Source organism: Ictidomys tridecemlineatus, chromosome 4, assembly GCF_052094955.1.
Source record: "Ictidomys tridecemlineatus isolate mIctTri1 chromosome 4, mIctTri1.hap1, whole genome shotgun sequence".
In the NCBI taxonomy this organism is placed as follows: Eukaryota; Metazoa; Chordata; class Mammalia; order Rodentia; family Sciuridae; genus Ictidomys; species Ictidomys tridecemlineatus.
In genome coordinates, this window is record NC_135480.1 from 93,848,356 (window position 1) to 93,862,572 (window position 14,217).

Below are 14,217 nucleotides of genomic sequence, written 5' to 3' on the forward strand. Positions count from 1 at the left end.
ATTCCATTTAATTATTCTATCCTTGTCTCGCTATTTTAAAATTTGAGACCTATTCTTTTCACAGTTGTCCACTTGTTATGTCATATCTAAAAAATTTGGTTAAAAGTCAGTGACAACAGTTTATATCCTCTGGGAAAAAAACTCTTCATTCAACTAAAGTCTTAAAGTGAGAGTCCCTGTGCCTCCCCTTACCAATTTCCTTATGCATCTTTGCAGAAAACTGTTTGAAAACTACTGCCCTTCTCTCAAAAAAAAGCTTCTAATAATTTACAAGCCTCCAAAGTGCAGTGAAACTGAAACAAAAATTTTAAGAAACTGTCAAATCACATTGTGATACCATGAGATTTTTATTAAATTTTTTTGTGCTGAAATCCTAATTTAGCTTGCCAAAAAATGATTAGATATAGCAAATATAAACTACAGTAAAATATGGTAGCCACTAATCTAGATGGTGCCTTCCTGTCCTTAGATTATTAAAAGTGTGCTTCTATACTTTTTTCTGTGCTCTTCGAAAACAAGTCTATCCAATATTATATTTTAAAATACCATCTGTGAACTGATAATTACCACATTATGTCTTCAGTCTTGACTTCTGTCTTGTACACTGCTGCTTTGTAGAGAGCTCTATTGGTATCTGAAACTAAAACTATCAACAAAACTTTTATCCCAAATCTGTTCCTTTCTTAGTAAATACTGTCTCCTTCTCAGCTGCGTAAACCAAAAATCTAGACACTCTTGATATAACATCTTTCACATCAATCCAATAAAAGCATTTAACCAATACATGTAATGAGTTGGTTAACAAAGTTGTTTAATGTTAGAAAAATCTCTTAATGTATATTTTAAAACTTTCAATATACCATATAATTTACTTTTGTTAAATTTAGGACTTTTTATATAAGTAAGAGTCTATGTATATTTGATAAGTTTGGGTGGTACCTGTGGGTTTTTATCAACAGAGTTATGCTAGCCTCACAAACTAGTTGGGATGCCTTCCATCTTTGGTGCCTTAGAATAATCTAAGAAACAGAAGAGAGACTTGATGCTTTGAGGTTTTGCTAGAACACATTCATAGAACCTATTGATATAACATACTTTGGCAGGAATGGAATGTCATATAGAAATCTTAAAAAAAGTTTTTATTCTTACATGGTTATTCATACTTGCAACTGCTTAAGTCAACTTTGATTATGGATTCTTAATTTATTGACATAATGTTTTATTCAGAAATGTTGACATTTAACCCATTTCATTGAATATTAAATTTATATTATATAGTTGTAGTGTTCTCTGACCTCTTGGTTATACTTTTCTGAAGTTATTCACTCATTCATTTGTTCATTCATTCAGCATTTAGAACCAGCTTTTCATTTTATTCACCAAATCACTTGTTTTTGATTCTGAGTGTTGAACCCAGGGCCTTTGCATACTAAGAATGCATTCTGCCACTGAGCTGTACCTCTAATCCTTATTAACCAGTTTTACTTATTTTTGCTTCCTAATTTATTTATTTCTGCCTTTAATTTTATTCTTTTGTTCAGCTTTATTTTGAATTGTTTGCTCATATTAACCTTTCTGATTTAAACGTTTAATTCCTTTTTATATCTATTAAAAAATTTACATCATGGATTATCAGTTTGGCCACATCTCATAGGTGAACATTTTATTATGATCCATTTCTAAATAGTCTAAAATTTTATTTTTTATAACAATAGAGTTAATTGGAATTTTATGTGAGTTATCTGTCTGCTTGTAACTTATTTTTTATGTATCATGCCCTACTCTCAATTTGAATTTTTCTCAAGGCTTTGAAAAAGTTGGTCTAGTGCAAATATCTGTATGTCAGCTTTGAAATCAAGTATCTCATGGTAAATTATTAAATCAGTACTTGAGTAAGAGTCATATTTTTTGTTACTGTTGTTTAAATATTTATGTACCTTAGAGTTTAAAACCATCATCATCACTGAAGGCCTGTGAATAAGAAAAATAAATCTTATGCTTTGGATTGTCAGGGCTTTTGTCCTCTTTGTGTAAGGACAGAATGGTGTAACTTTCAAAATTATCTGATTTCCTAGCTTGTATTTAAAGCATTTGAGTCCTTAAATGTAGTTTCCCTACTAATCTGCACACTTCTGGCCCTGTTGCACTCCCTTCTAGAGGTTTTCTGGGCATTAGAAGTTGAGAAGGTACCTGTGACTTTTCCATGATGACAACTATGCTCTCTTTATTAGTTTAACAGTGTATCAGGGAGTATTTTTTGAAAACTCCCACCCTTACTCCAAGATGGTTAGCTTTGGAAGTACAAATTAATGTCTCTTTCCTGTCCTGTTTATGGATGGGAAAAATAAACTGACCAAAAGAATCATAGAATTCAGCATTTAGAACATTTAGAACATCTTGAGAATGGAAATTGGTAGTGATTCTGGTGACTCCTATAAGTAACACAAATAACAAACTCCTAATGCATCACACACTGCCCTTTTATTTCCCCATTAAGTTACGTACTTTTCAGTATTCTTGGAGATCTTCTGATATATTAATGAGAGAGCCTCAGACTGGTCCTAGGGTCTTTAAAACCTCCGTTTTGAATAAGAACATCAGCAAGGAGCAAGCGGCAGCTAATGTTTGAAGTTAAATCCTGATCACAGAAATCAGAAAGATTTTCTATGCTGAGACTAGCCCCAGAGAATAGATGGTATATTTTTTCAAGTGTGATTTTTTAAAAAACAATAAGGAATTACCTTATAAGGGAAAAAAAAAACTTTAGAAAATTGATTTTGTGAATTTGGTTGAGGTAGGATATTTTTCTGCTGGCCTGGCTGGCTATGAAGCATGTACCAGGTTGGCAGCTGCAACTTAGCTTCTAGACCCACCCATGCTGTGAAAGCACCTGAATGAAGATGTGGCAGGTGGAGAAAGCACTTTGGAACTCCTGAGTGACAGCCAGAAACCAGAATGTTAATTTGGCAAGTGTGCTACTGGGTGCTGAGTCTTGGGCCTACACAGTCTTCAATATAACAGGTAGATCATAAATGTTTATTTCCTACTTTGATAGCAAATGAGTGCTTAACTTTTATGTGCATTTTAATAGATTGAGACTTACTTGATAGTATGTACCTAGTGTAAGCAAGATAGTTCAACATAGATATACATATGTCATAATCTTGAAATGATTTTCATTTGTAAACCTATAGTATATAGAATTCTCATACTTCTCAATGTGCAATAGTCTCTTATTCAACTTTTTGTGTTACCTCTTAGAAAGACATTCAGAATTAGAAGGTCAAATAAAATGGTCACTTATTTTTAGAAATTCTTGTTTTGAACACTGATACATTTAATTGCCAAATGTTTACTTCCCTGTTAGTTTTTTGTTTACCAAATCCAAAGATTTAAAATTTTCTTCCAAGAATGAGAAGTGGGGTAAATTGGTTCTAACTCCCAGCCTCTTAACTCCTGCACACATGTGTGTGCATACACTCATACATATATACACACACACAGGAAGTAAGGTGCAAGTATAAGGAAGGAGGTTGAGAATAGTAGATACTAAAATTTTATATTTAACAATTTCCTCAATCATTTTATCTAAGTATCCTTATAATATCCACAGAATATTCCTTATCTCAAGAATTCTTCACATTTAAATGTTTAATTATTTTAACCATTTAAGTGTCTTAACACTCTCACTGATCTTTCTTTTGGAGTTTGGATTTTTGGTGGGAAAGATGTTGGAAGGAGTAACAAGAATGGAAGTAGACTGCCAAATGGCAATGTAAAGCCACTAGGAATCTGCAGTGCTGGGAAAGAGTAAACAGTCTTAGAAAAGGAGGTGGAACAGCAGCAAAAATTAACTTTCTGCTCCCTTGACTGGTAGTTCCCTGCCAGAGGCCTTTTTCCTTGTCTCTCTTTACTCCCATTCCATCTTGGCCCACTGAATCTTATGGAGACTGGGGAATAGTACAGAGTTGAGGGTTGAAGGCTGGTTACCAGAGAATTATAGGATAAAAGAAAGTCATTGGTTTCCTGATAGAACCAAGTCTGTTGTTTTCCCTACTTTACTGTTTTCCTTTCTTTTTAAAGTTACAGTCTATTATTCTTTTTTATACACATATGTGCACGCACATATCTTTCATCTCCTGCTGCACTGAAACTATTATTTTAAAGTTTTTATACCCAAAAAAGGGGAGAAAAGACTTCTTTTGAAACTCTTCTATTGCTTTCCACCACCACCCAAAATATCTTTCTGTATCTTAATCTTTTCTTGCCTAACATATGCCATCATCTCTTTTTCAGCAAAATCTTATATCTTTACCAGGCATTTTCAACCTGTGTTCCATTGGTTCTGTGATGCCTGATGGGAAAAATTTACATCTTTATTTTCATATCCTCTAATTGATATTTAGCATTTCTCTCAATTATGAATGTAAGCAACAAGCTCATTATTAATAGCAGAAATCATATTCCAGTTGAAGTAAATACTCTGAAGTATCATTTGCACTTTTTTAAAAAAAATTTAGTTGTAGATGGACACAATACCCTTATTTTATTTGTTTATTTTTATATGGTGCCAGCGATCCAACCCAGTGTCTCATGTATGCTAGGCAAGTGCTCTAGGGCTGAGCCACAACCCTGGCCCCTCATTTGCATTTTTAACTATTTCTAAATCGTGATCATTTTTTAGATCTTCTGCTTCATCTTTTTATTTTAATGTGTTAATAAAAAGACATATATTTCACTGTTGCAGTTTTTAATATTTTAATGACTATACTTCAGTATAATTGGCTTCCTTTGAAATGCAACCCTATGTTTTTGTTTTACATATTTAAAAGCATTACTTTGAAAAGAGTGTATCAACTGAGAAAGGTGTCCGTAGCATATAAACATGGTAAAGAATAATTTCCCATTCATTCCACCTCTTTTTACTTCATAGAAATAACTCCCTCAATATGTCAAGATCATTGTACTGTCATGTGTAACTAATTAAAACAAATTAAAAAAAAAGAAATAACTCCCTCAGTGTCCATTATAGCCTTTACTCAAGCCCTCTTCCCTGTCATTCTGTAATATATTTGTAATGTTTGTCTCATTTGATGCCATCAGGTTTTTTTTTTTTATTACTCCCCTTTTTCTTTGGTATCAAATCCTAACTAGACTCACTGACTATCTTAGAAAGAATCTCATTTTTTCTCTGCATAAATTTAGCTATTGGTCACCTTTTGCCACCCCAAAACTAATAAAAAAGTAATGCATTTGGAGTTATTATCCTAAAACATTTTAAAAAGCACATGTCAGAAACCTATAGTAGTTCCCATTACCTTTCTGAAGGTTAGCAATATACCATTGCCTTTTAAAAAAACTGTTAGTAGTTCCCATTACCAAAGTTGAAATTCCTCAGTATGGTATTCAAGACTTACTATGAACCAGCCACATCCTGACTTTCTAGCCACTTCTCTAGCTATATTAATCAGTGTTTTATGTTTTATCATCTCCAAGACCTCTGGATCTTTGGTCAGTGCTCCTCTGTAGGCAACAATTCTTTTATCATTGCCTTTCCCTACTCTTCCCCTTCAAAAGACATACACCATATAGTGCATATAGGAATGTGTCATCACTGTCATTTGCACATATGTCACCTTGCAGAACCTTACTACATCTGAGGCTATGTCTTTGTCTCTTGTACTCTATGACATATCTCTATAAAGAATATTAATTTTGGCATGCCCTGTATTATGCAGATGTTCATTTATCTGGTTTTCCTAATAAATTATGTGCTCCTTAAGCATGGCAACTGTATTCATATTTGTAATCTCTCTCCTTCACTTAGCAGTAATCCTTTCTCATGGAAACCATTCAAATAAATGTTTCTTGAGTGAATAAATGAATTAGTTTTCATTTAACCTCTCACTTGGTTTGACCACATGATCATTCTATAACTGCCATTTTCCTGCCTTTCTTCCAAGTATTACATTTAAAATGCATAGAATTTTGAAATAAAATCTGATCAACTAGCTAATATCTATAAAATGCTCTGTATTCAAGTTATATTACCATCAATAAAATAAACTCAATATAGGAATCATTTTTTAACACAAGTAATTTTGTCAAGTGACAATTATTTTAGGGGAAAATTGTTATAGCTTTAACTTTTTTTATTCAGTATAATTTTTTAAATGTTTATTCAAGTTTTTGCTTATAAAACTAGTTCCTTTTATCATTACAATTGTTAATACACATATATACCACAATTTTTCATATCTCTGTTTGTATATAAGGTATGTTGATACCAACTTCAAATCTTCTTACATATATTTTGTATAATGATGACCATCACACTCCCCTATCCTTGCTATTCCCCTTCCCCCTCCCTTTTCCTCCCACCCCTCTTCCTTATCAAGAAATAATCATCCTCCCATGCTCTCCCTCCCTATCCCACTTTGAGTCTCCCCCTTTATATCAGAGTAGCTTTAACTTTTTAATTGTTAATGTATAGATCTTTGGAGGAAGCTAACTTTGAAAAGTATATAAATTAAGAGTTTTATTTAGGAAAATTCTGTGACTAGAAATTAAAAGATTAATGAAATTATATTATAGGAGAGGTAGAGAAAGATGGCTGCTCTGTCTACAGCCATGTATTTTAAAATAATACACACGTCAGTATTGTTAAACTAAAATCAAAGTTTTAATATTTTTTCTACAGAAGAAGCTCTTTATTTTCTTTCAGGTATTTATTATATTCTCTTACATTTTTGTCTCTTCCCTTCACTCCTGCCCACCATTAAATTACTATATTTTTTTCTAAATCACTATGGTCAACAATTTTTATATTTACATTTTTAACCAGTTGGTAACATTTTCTAATTATTTCATAAGCCAAAATATTTTATGGCACTTAATTTCCAGTTAGATACGTTTAGGTTTTCTGAACTAGATATTATGTCCCCTTCCCTTTGATAAACATTGTTCTAAATTATTTATTTTGTAAATTCAGATGGTAAATAACCATGAACAAAGGAATAGAGTAGGGCATTTGAGTTCCCAAGTCACTTGATTTCTTGTTTCTATTAAATGTGTGATAAGAAAAGTTAGTGGACACAATTACAGTCTCTGCCTGCACAGTATTCTTTCTTCTATATTAAAAAGGAGAGAACTTTCAGAATTATATCAAATAAAATAGTGTAAATTGAGTTTTCTTTTTTGAACTACAGTTTTACTTATAATCTAAATATTTTTAAATATACATTTTTGCATTTCCTATGTGACAGGCACATTTCTAAATTAACTAATTTTATCCTCATAATAAACCTGTGTTGCTAGTAGTGTTAAGGAAACTGAGACATAGAGAAGTTAAGTAACTTCTTCAAGTTACTTGGTTAGTTTAGAGGAGAGGACATGGTATGGTATTGGTTCTTATATCCATAAATTATAAAATCACCCTCTTGCTCATCTCTTTCCTTTGGAATCCATGCTGGAATAAATTGTACTATAAAATTAAGTATTTAGGGAAAGTTCTGAAAACATCAGTAAATCAGGTCTTAAGAAATAGTGATGCCTATGGAGGAACAAGAAGAATAAATTAGTTTAGCTCTCTTTGGCAGTGACCATTGAGAAATAGTTTTGGATGAAATATCGTGTACCTTTTAAGTCAGCAAAATAATAGTGTATTGTAGCAAAGCAAATAAGTTTCAGAAAATGATTTGAGTTTTAAGATTATTGATACAAAAATTCTTATTAAAATGTATATTTATACTGATATTTCACTAAAATGTTATCATGTTTCTAGTAATGAAATTCATAGTAAGAAAAAAATTATGTACTCATCTTAATAGATCATTTTATTGTAATCCAAATTCCTGATTTTTTTCTTTAAATCATGTAGAAAAAAAGTGCTTCTATAATTTTTTTATTTTTTAAAAGACTGTATATAGTGCTTTACATATGTGTTTATGAACCTATAACTACATGCAGCTAATACTTGTTGAGTGCTTACCCTAAACCTGACACTGTTTTAAGAGTTTGTGTTTATTGGTTATTAAATTTCAAAACAACCCTATTATATCCTTTTTTCTCTCACAGCTGAGGACACTGAGAGGTGCGGAAGTTAATCTGCCCACAGTCTTTTATGTATAAAGACAAATATATATATGTGTATATTCAAATACATATATACATATACTATGTATGTAATACTAAAACATTAAATCACTCCTATTAATATTGAAACAACACAAAATAACCATTGTTCTTTGCTATTTTTATATTATAACATTCAGACAAAAGCATGAAGCAAGAGAGGGGTAAGCAGATAATTCTGTGTTATTATATGCATCTGGAAAGCCCAAGAGCCTCAGTGAACACTGATGGAAACACTAAGAATTCTAGTTCACTAATGTTTTATGTATACCAACAGTATAACCACTTAAAAAATATAATGGGGAAAGAAAAACCTCCATTCACAGCAGCAAAAACAAAAAGCAAAATATTTAAAGATAAGTTTAATAAGAAATGTGTAAGTTCCCTATGAAGAAATATAGAGAACTTTATTGAACGGTAAAGCAAACTTCAGTGAATTGTTCTTGATTAAACACTTTAGTAAGTCAGTAGCACTTTTTAAGCAAGTATTGGTGGAGCATAATCTTCATCAGTCTTTCGACAGCTTTTTGGAAAATTTGTCACCAATTTTCAAATGTATGCAGAAGCATGTGCATGCAAAAATAGCCAGGATAAAAATATGAAAATGAGGAGAAAGAATTAATTATAAGATTTGTGCATGTAGGATGCCCAATATTATAAATCTACAGTTCTTAATTTGTGGTACAAGCACAGAAATAGGAAAAGATCAATAAAACACATCAGAAATTAAGAAGTAAACCCAGGTTTATAAGAGATTAATATGAAACAAGATTATCACTTCTCTCTCAAAGTGCTTCTGTGGTTTTTCATCTCAAAATAAAGCTAAGTCCTTACTGTGACTACTTGCTATGGGGACCCAGGAACCCATTAGGCCCATGCACCAATAGCATCACCTATGAACTTGTTAGAATGTAGAATCTCCATCCTTAGACTTCATAAATCAGAATATCAAGCTCCTTGTGTGATTTACATGCAATTTGAAGTTTTGAAAAGCTGTGCCCTTCAGGTGCTATATATGATTTGGTTTCCCTTGGCCTTCTCTTCTGGCCTTATCTGATTACTTTCCTTGCTCACTTGCCACCAGTCATACTGGCCACCTTGCTGTCTGTGAGCACATCATGTACATTCTCATCTGAGACTTTCATTGCCTGTTTGTCTTCATTCTTTCCCCGTGATAAGACAACATTCCTTAAACTGGGTAATTCGTAAACAATAGAAATTTATTTCTCACAACTTTGAAGGTTGGGAATTCCAAAATCAAAGTACCAGCAAGTTCAGTATCCAGTGAGAGCTCATCTTTCTTAGATGGTGACTTGTTGCTATGTCTTCACATGGTACATGAGGGGCAGGGAAACTCATTTTAGCCTCCTTTATAAGGACATTAATCCCATTCATTGAGAGTTGAGGCCTCATGAAATTACTTCCCAAAGGCACCAGCTCTTAATACTATCCCACTGGGTGTTAGGTTTCGACATAAAAATTTTGCAAGGGCACCAACATTTAGATCATAATCCTATTGCATGTTTCCTTTCACTTCATTAGGTATTTGCACAAATATCACTTTATCAGTAAAGCTTTCTGTTATTCAAAGTTTGTTTATAACAGTTCAGTCACTCAACACCTGTTTATTATTTACATTCTCTCCCATGCCCCTCCTTACAGACTAAACTGTAAACTTGGTTAGAGAAGGGGACTTTGTTCTTGTTCTGTCCTCAATGAGTGGCAAGCAGGATGTTCCTGTTTGTTGAATGAAACTGATGTTAAAAATTATGGATAAGATGTATATGTATTTTGAAGAGAGGGAGAAATTAGTCAATTCTTGTGATTCTTTATAGCTTTGACCTATTAAGTTCTCACAAACAATGAATACTGAACCATTGCTGCTAGAGAAAATATAGCAGTTCCTTTCTTAACCCATGAAAGATATATTCCAAGACCCCCAGTGAGTACCTGAAACTGCAGATTGTACTGAATTCTATATAAGAACTGTGATACCATGACAATTAATTTGATAACCAAGTAGCTAAATGGCTGAAGGGTGGGTGGTGTATATAGTGAGGATACTCTGGACAAAGAGATAATTCACATCCCAGTTCCAACAGAGCAGAACAATGCAAGATTTTATCACACTACTCAGAATTACATAAAGTTTAAGATTTATGGATTGGGGGCTGGAGTGTAATTCAGTGTAAGCGCACTTGCCTAGCATGTGTGAGGTCCTAGTTTTGATACCTAGCACCACCAAAACAAACATCATCAAAAACATATGTCATATTTTTTTAAATGTATGAATAATTTATTTGGGGAGTTTAAAAAATATGTTTTTAGTTGTAAATGGACACAATATCTTTATTTTGTTTATTTATTTATTTATTTTTATGTGGTGCTGAGGATTGAACCCAGTGCCTCACATGTGCGAGGCAAGCACTGTGCACTGAGCCACAATCCCAGCCCTTGGGGAGTTTTTCAATCCAATATTTTCTAATAGCAATTGACCATGGAGAGGTGAAACCATAGATCAAGGGCACTACTGTAGAGGTCAGAATATTTATCAACTCATCAGTATATAGCCTTGTTATATGTGTGTTTCTTGTTATATGTGTGTTGAAAGATACTATACTGATGATTCATTAACATTGAACTCATGGCCAATAGCAGTATAAATCATGCCTGAACCAAGTTACACGTGTATTTTTTCCATAAGGCACCTCACAGCCTTTTTTGCTCTTCGGAACACTAGATAATATTTCAGCCCAGTTCATCATTTTAAATAGCCTGTTTACTAACAAGAATGGGGAAAAGATAGCACTAGATAGACCACCCCAAAAAGATCCTCCTTTATAGTTTAAGACTTGAAATATGAAAGCATACCTTCATGTTGCTCAACCTTTGCTGGAGGTCTGTTGACCACCTCAAATTTTTCACAGTTGTGCTTGTGTACAGTGTGACAACCCCACAAGTATGTATTTGTGGGTTGCAAGTAAATTTTAGCAAATAGGCAAATTTGCAGATACAGATCTGTGAAAAATGGGGATCAACTGTATGTCATTCTTTCAATAAATGTTAGGTGCTTTGTTCTCAGAATTATGCACTAGTAAACATATACCAGACCCTGTAAGAAAAACAAATAATTTAAAGATGAATTTGCCAATGTTCTGGGAATGGCTTCATGACAGAGTTGGATTTTTAGCTAAATATTCAATAGTAATGAATAGGATTATTGACAGGTGAAACTGTGGAGAAAGAAACTCAAAGTTATTATTCTTAAACTTGACTACACATTAGAATCAGCTGGGGAGCTTTTAAAATGCCTATGCCCAGACTTCACCTAAACCAATAAAATTAAATATTTATAGGTGAGCCCTTGGCATTAGTATATTTTAAGTTTCCCAAGATGATTCCAGTGTGCAACCAGAATTTAGAGAACCACACCACTACTTGAATTACTTGAGTTTGGCTGAAGTGTAGGGTATGTGAGGGAAGTAAACAAATCTGGAAAAAAAAGATTTTGTCCCAAGTATTTACATGGTGTCACTTATTTAGCACATATTTATTTATAGTACCTACTTTGTGCCAGGCACTCTTCTTAGTGTAGAACTACATAAGAAAGCAAAAGAAGTTTATAATTAAATTACATTGGTAGCTCTTCAAGATGATTCATACTTCTAGTATATGATGTTTTGTATTTAGAAGGAATCTTGTTCTAAATGCTCACAATTTTAATATCTAAATTTTGACATCTAACAGAACTTTATAATGAAAATTTTTGTTGCAAGTTTTTGTGCTAATTTCATTGAGTGTTTTTTGAAACAACCATTCATTTTTTAAGCCTCTTAATGCTTTTTATTTTTCTTTTACAATAGGACACTGGTCTAAAATCAATAGAATGCAGTTATGTAGAATCAGTATAATGAGGCCACAAACATTTCATTTCCCCATCTTATAAGAATTGATATAGAGGGAACTGGTTTCTATGTTGATTCTTAGTAAGAATTATTATTTAAATCAAGCTTATAATTAACAAAGTAAATTTACTGGGTTATAGTGCATTTGAAGTTCCTTTTGGATTGTTTGCTCTGTATCATATTTTTCCATAGTCACTTTACAAGCATTTAATATACTACTTGCACTCTCTTCTAGACCATTAATAAGAACAGACAGACCTACTAATGATATAGCCCTCTTTTAAATGTAATCATTCTTTGTAGCCTGTCAATTTCACTTTTTAACAATGCTTTGGGTCTAGCTGTTTTAAAGTAGTTTGTCAAGTTCAATTATTGAACACTTAAAGAATACTATGTATATATGAATCTTCACATGATAGTAGCAGCCTGAAGATACGATGTTCACAAATGAATGCATACCAGGTGGAAAGTAAGGAATGTTATTGAGTGGCATAAGGAAGGAGAGATGAAGTCATATTCTTATGTTCTTATTGGGCTTTGATGATGATGTTGTGAACATTATCATTAGTAAAAGCAATATGATGTCATATAACTACCATTCTATTATTTTAAAATTCAAAGAATGTCTTATGAACATTTTATTTTTTATAAATTATGCATTTTTCTTCATCTTTTCCCCATAGTTTCAATTATTCTCAATATAATTATGAGTGTTTTGTTACCATGAATGATATCATATGCTTTCTGCTTCTTTTAAAAGTATATATATATTTTTTCCTCATGGATTTTCTCCATTTCACTCCTCCCATATATTACTACTTCAGAATCTGCATTTTGTATGCCATTTGTACTCCCTGCACTTTCTAGAATTCCTTGTTTCTTGGGCATTTACAGATATTATTAGGAAATGAAGGTTCTCTTTTTAAAACGTTTATTTACTTAATGAATTTTTTAACCACTAAGTGGGAATATAAATATTTTCATTGGAAAAAAATATTTAAATTAAATTTCATAATAATGGATTATATTGTCATTGTAAATGACTATAGAAGAGTTTTTTTTTTATCTTTAGACCAGAGGAAAATAACACTGCCTTTGTAGATTTATTTTATACTTATCTCTAACCCCCAAACAGAGGGTTATCTACTCTTGATGACATGCACTGAAAGATGTTCATAAACCTTAAGAATTTTGACTTTGAGGAGTATTATCTACCTTTCTGTGACATTTTTTTTCTTTTAAGTACTGGGGATTAAACCCAGGGGTGCTTAGCAACTGAGCCATATCCCACTTTTTCTTTTTTGTTTTGAGACAGAGTCTTGCTGCATTACCTAGGGCCTTGCTAAGTTGCTGAGGCTGGCTCTGAGCTTGGGATCCTCCTGTCCTAGCCTCCGGAGTCACTGGGATTACAGGTGTGCACCACTGCACATTGTCAGTTTTGTTACTAAATTTTATCTTCCTTTCTTCTTTTTTTACTTTTTTCTTATTTATTATCAAAGTGGTCTAAGTTCATGTATATAGTCATTATTTACCCCCTTTTAAGAGTTATTTATAACAAAACTTTTTATTGTTTAAAATAGAGTTTGAGGCAGTCTTTTTCCTTCCTTAGTACTAAACCAGTAAATAAATAAAGGATCCATAGCAGGAGACCAAAATAGCAGCTGTTTTTGTCCATAGAACTGTCAAGGAATATGACCTAAGAGAACAGGATAGAGGACTTAGTAACACTGAGCCCCAGAATCAGAAATATATAATCATTTAGTCTCAGGGAATGCTAAAGAAGAAAGCAACCACGTATTGTTCTTCCCACTGGTGGCTTATTCTGAAGAGAAACATGCAATATAAGGAGCTGAGCTTTGCTTGCACACATATTCTTCCTAGGCTACCCATCAGATAAGTCACACTCAAATGAGGAGGCAGAAGCTACAGTGTTGTTATTATGGATGTTGCTGTAGTTGGGAAGTCAAATTCAAAGGAGAGTACAGGAAAAGACCTGTCCTCTTTTTAAAAGGCTTGAGCTTCCTTGAGTGTTGGAAGCAGCTCTAGTGGCAGCACCAGGGCTACCGGAACCCAGCCTTAATCTAAAGGCTCTTTGATAAGCCCACCTTGTCACACAGAAAATAAAATCTAGTTGGATAGCATTTTTGTTCATATGAATGCCTGCATTCATATTTGCATG

General features: G+C 32.9%; 1 protein-coding gene across 7 annotated transcripts in view; it reads left to right on the forward strand.

The window, feature by feature from the left end:
- Nucleotides 1-14,217, forward strand: part of Zc3h12c (zinc finger CCCH-type containing 12C) — a 70,969-nt gene that overhangs the window by 11,783 nt on the left and 44,969 nt on the right. The window contains exon 1 of one of the 7 annotated variants that reach the window (XM_040285173.2): nucleotides 2,006-3,021. The exons of the other annotated variants lie outside the window; for them this stretch is intronic. The gene's annotated coding sequence lies outside the window, so the exon portion shown is untranslated. Of the gene's footprint in view, nucleotides 1-2,005; nucleotides 3,022-14,217 lie in introns of those variants that run through there. 7 annotated transcript variants of the gene reach the window in all.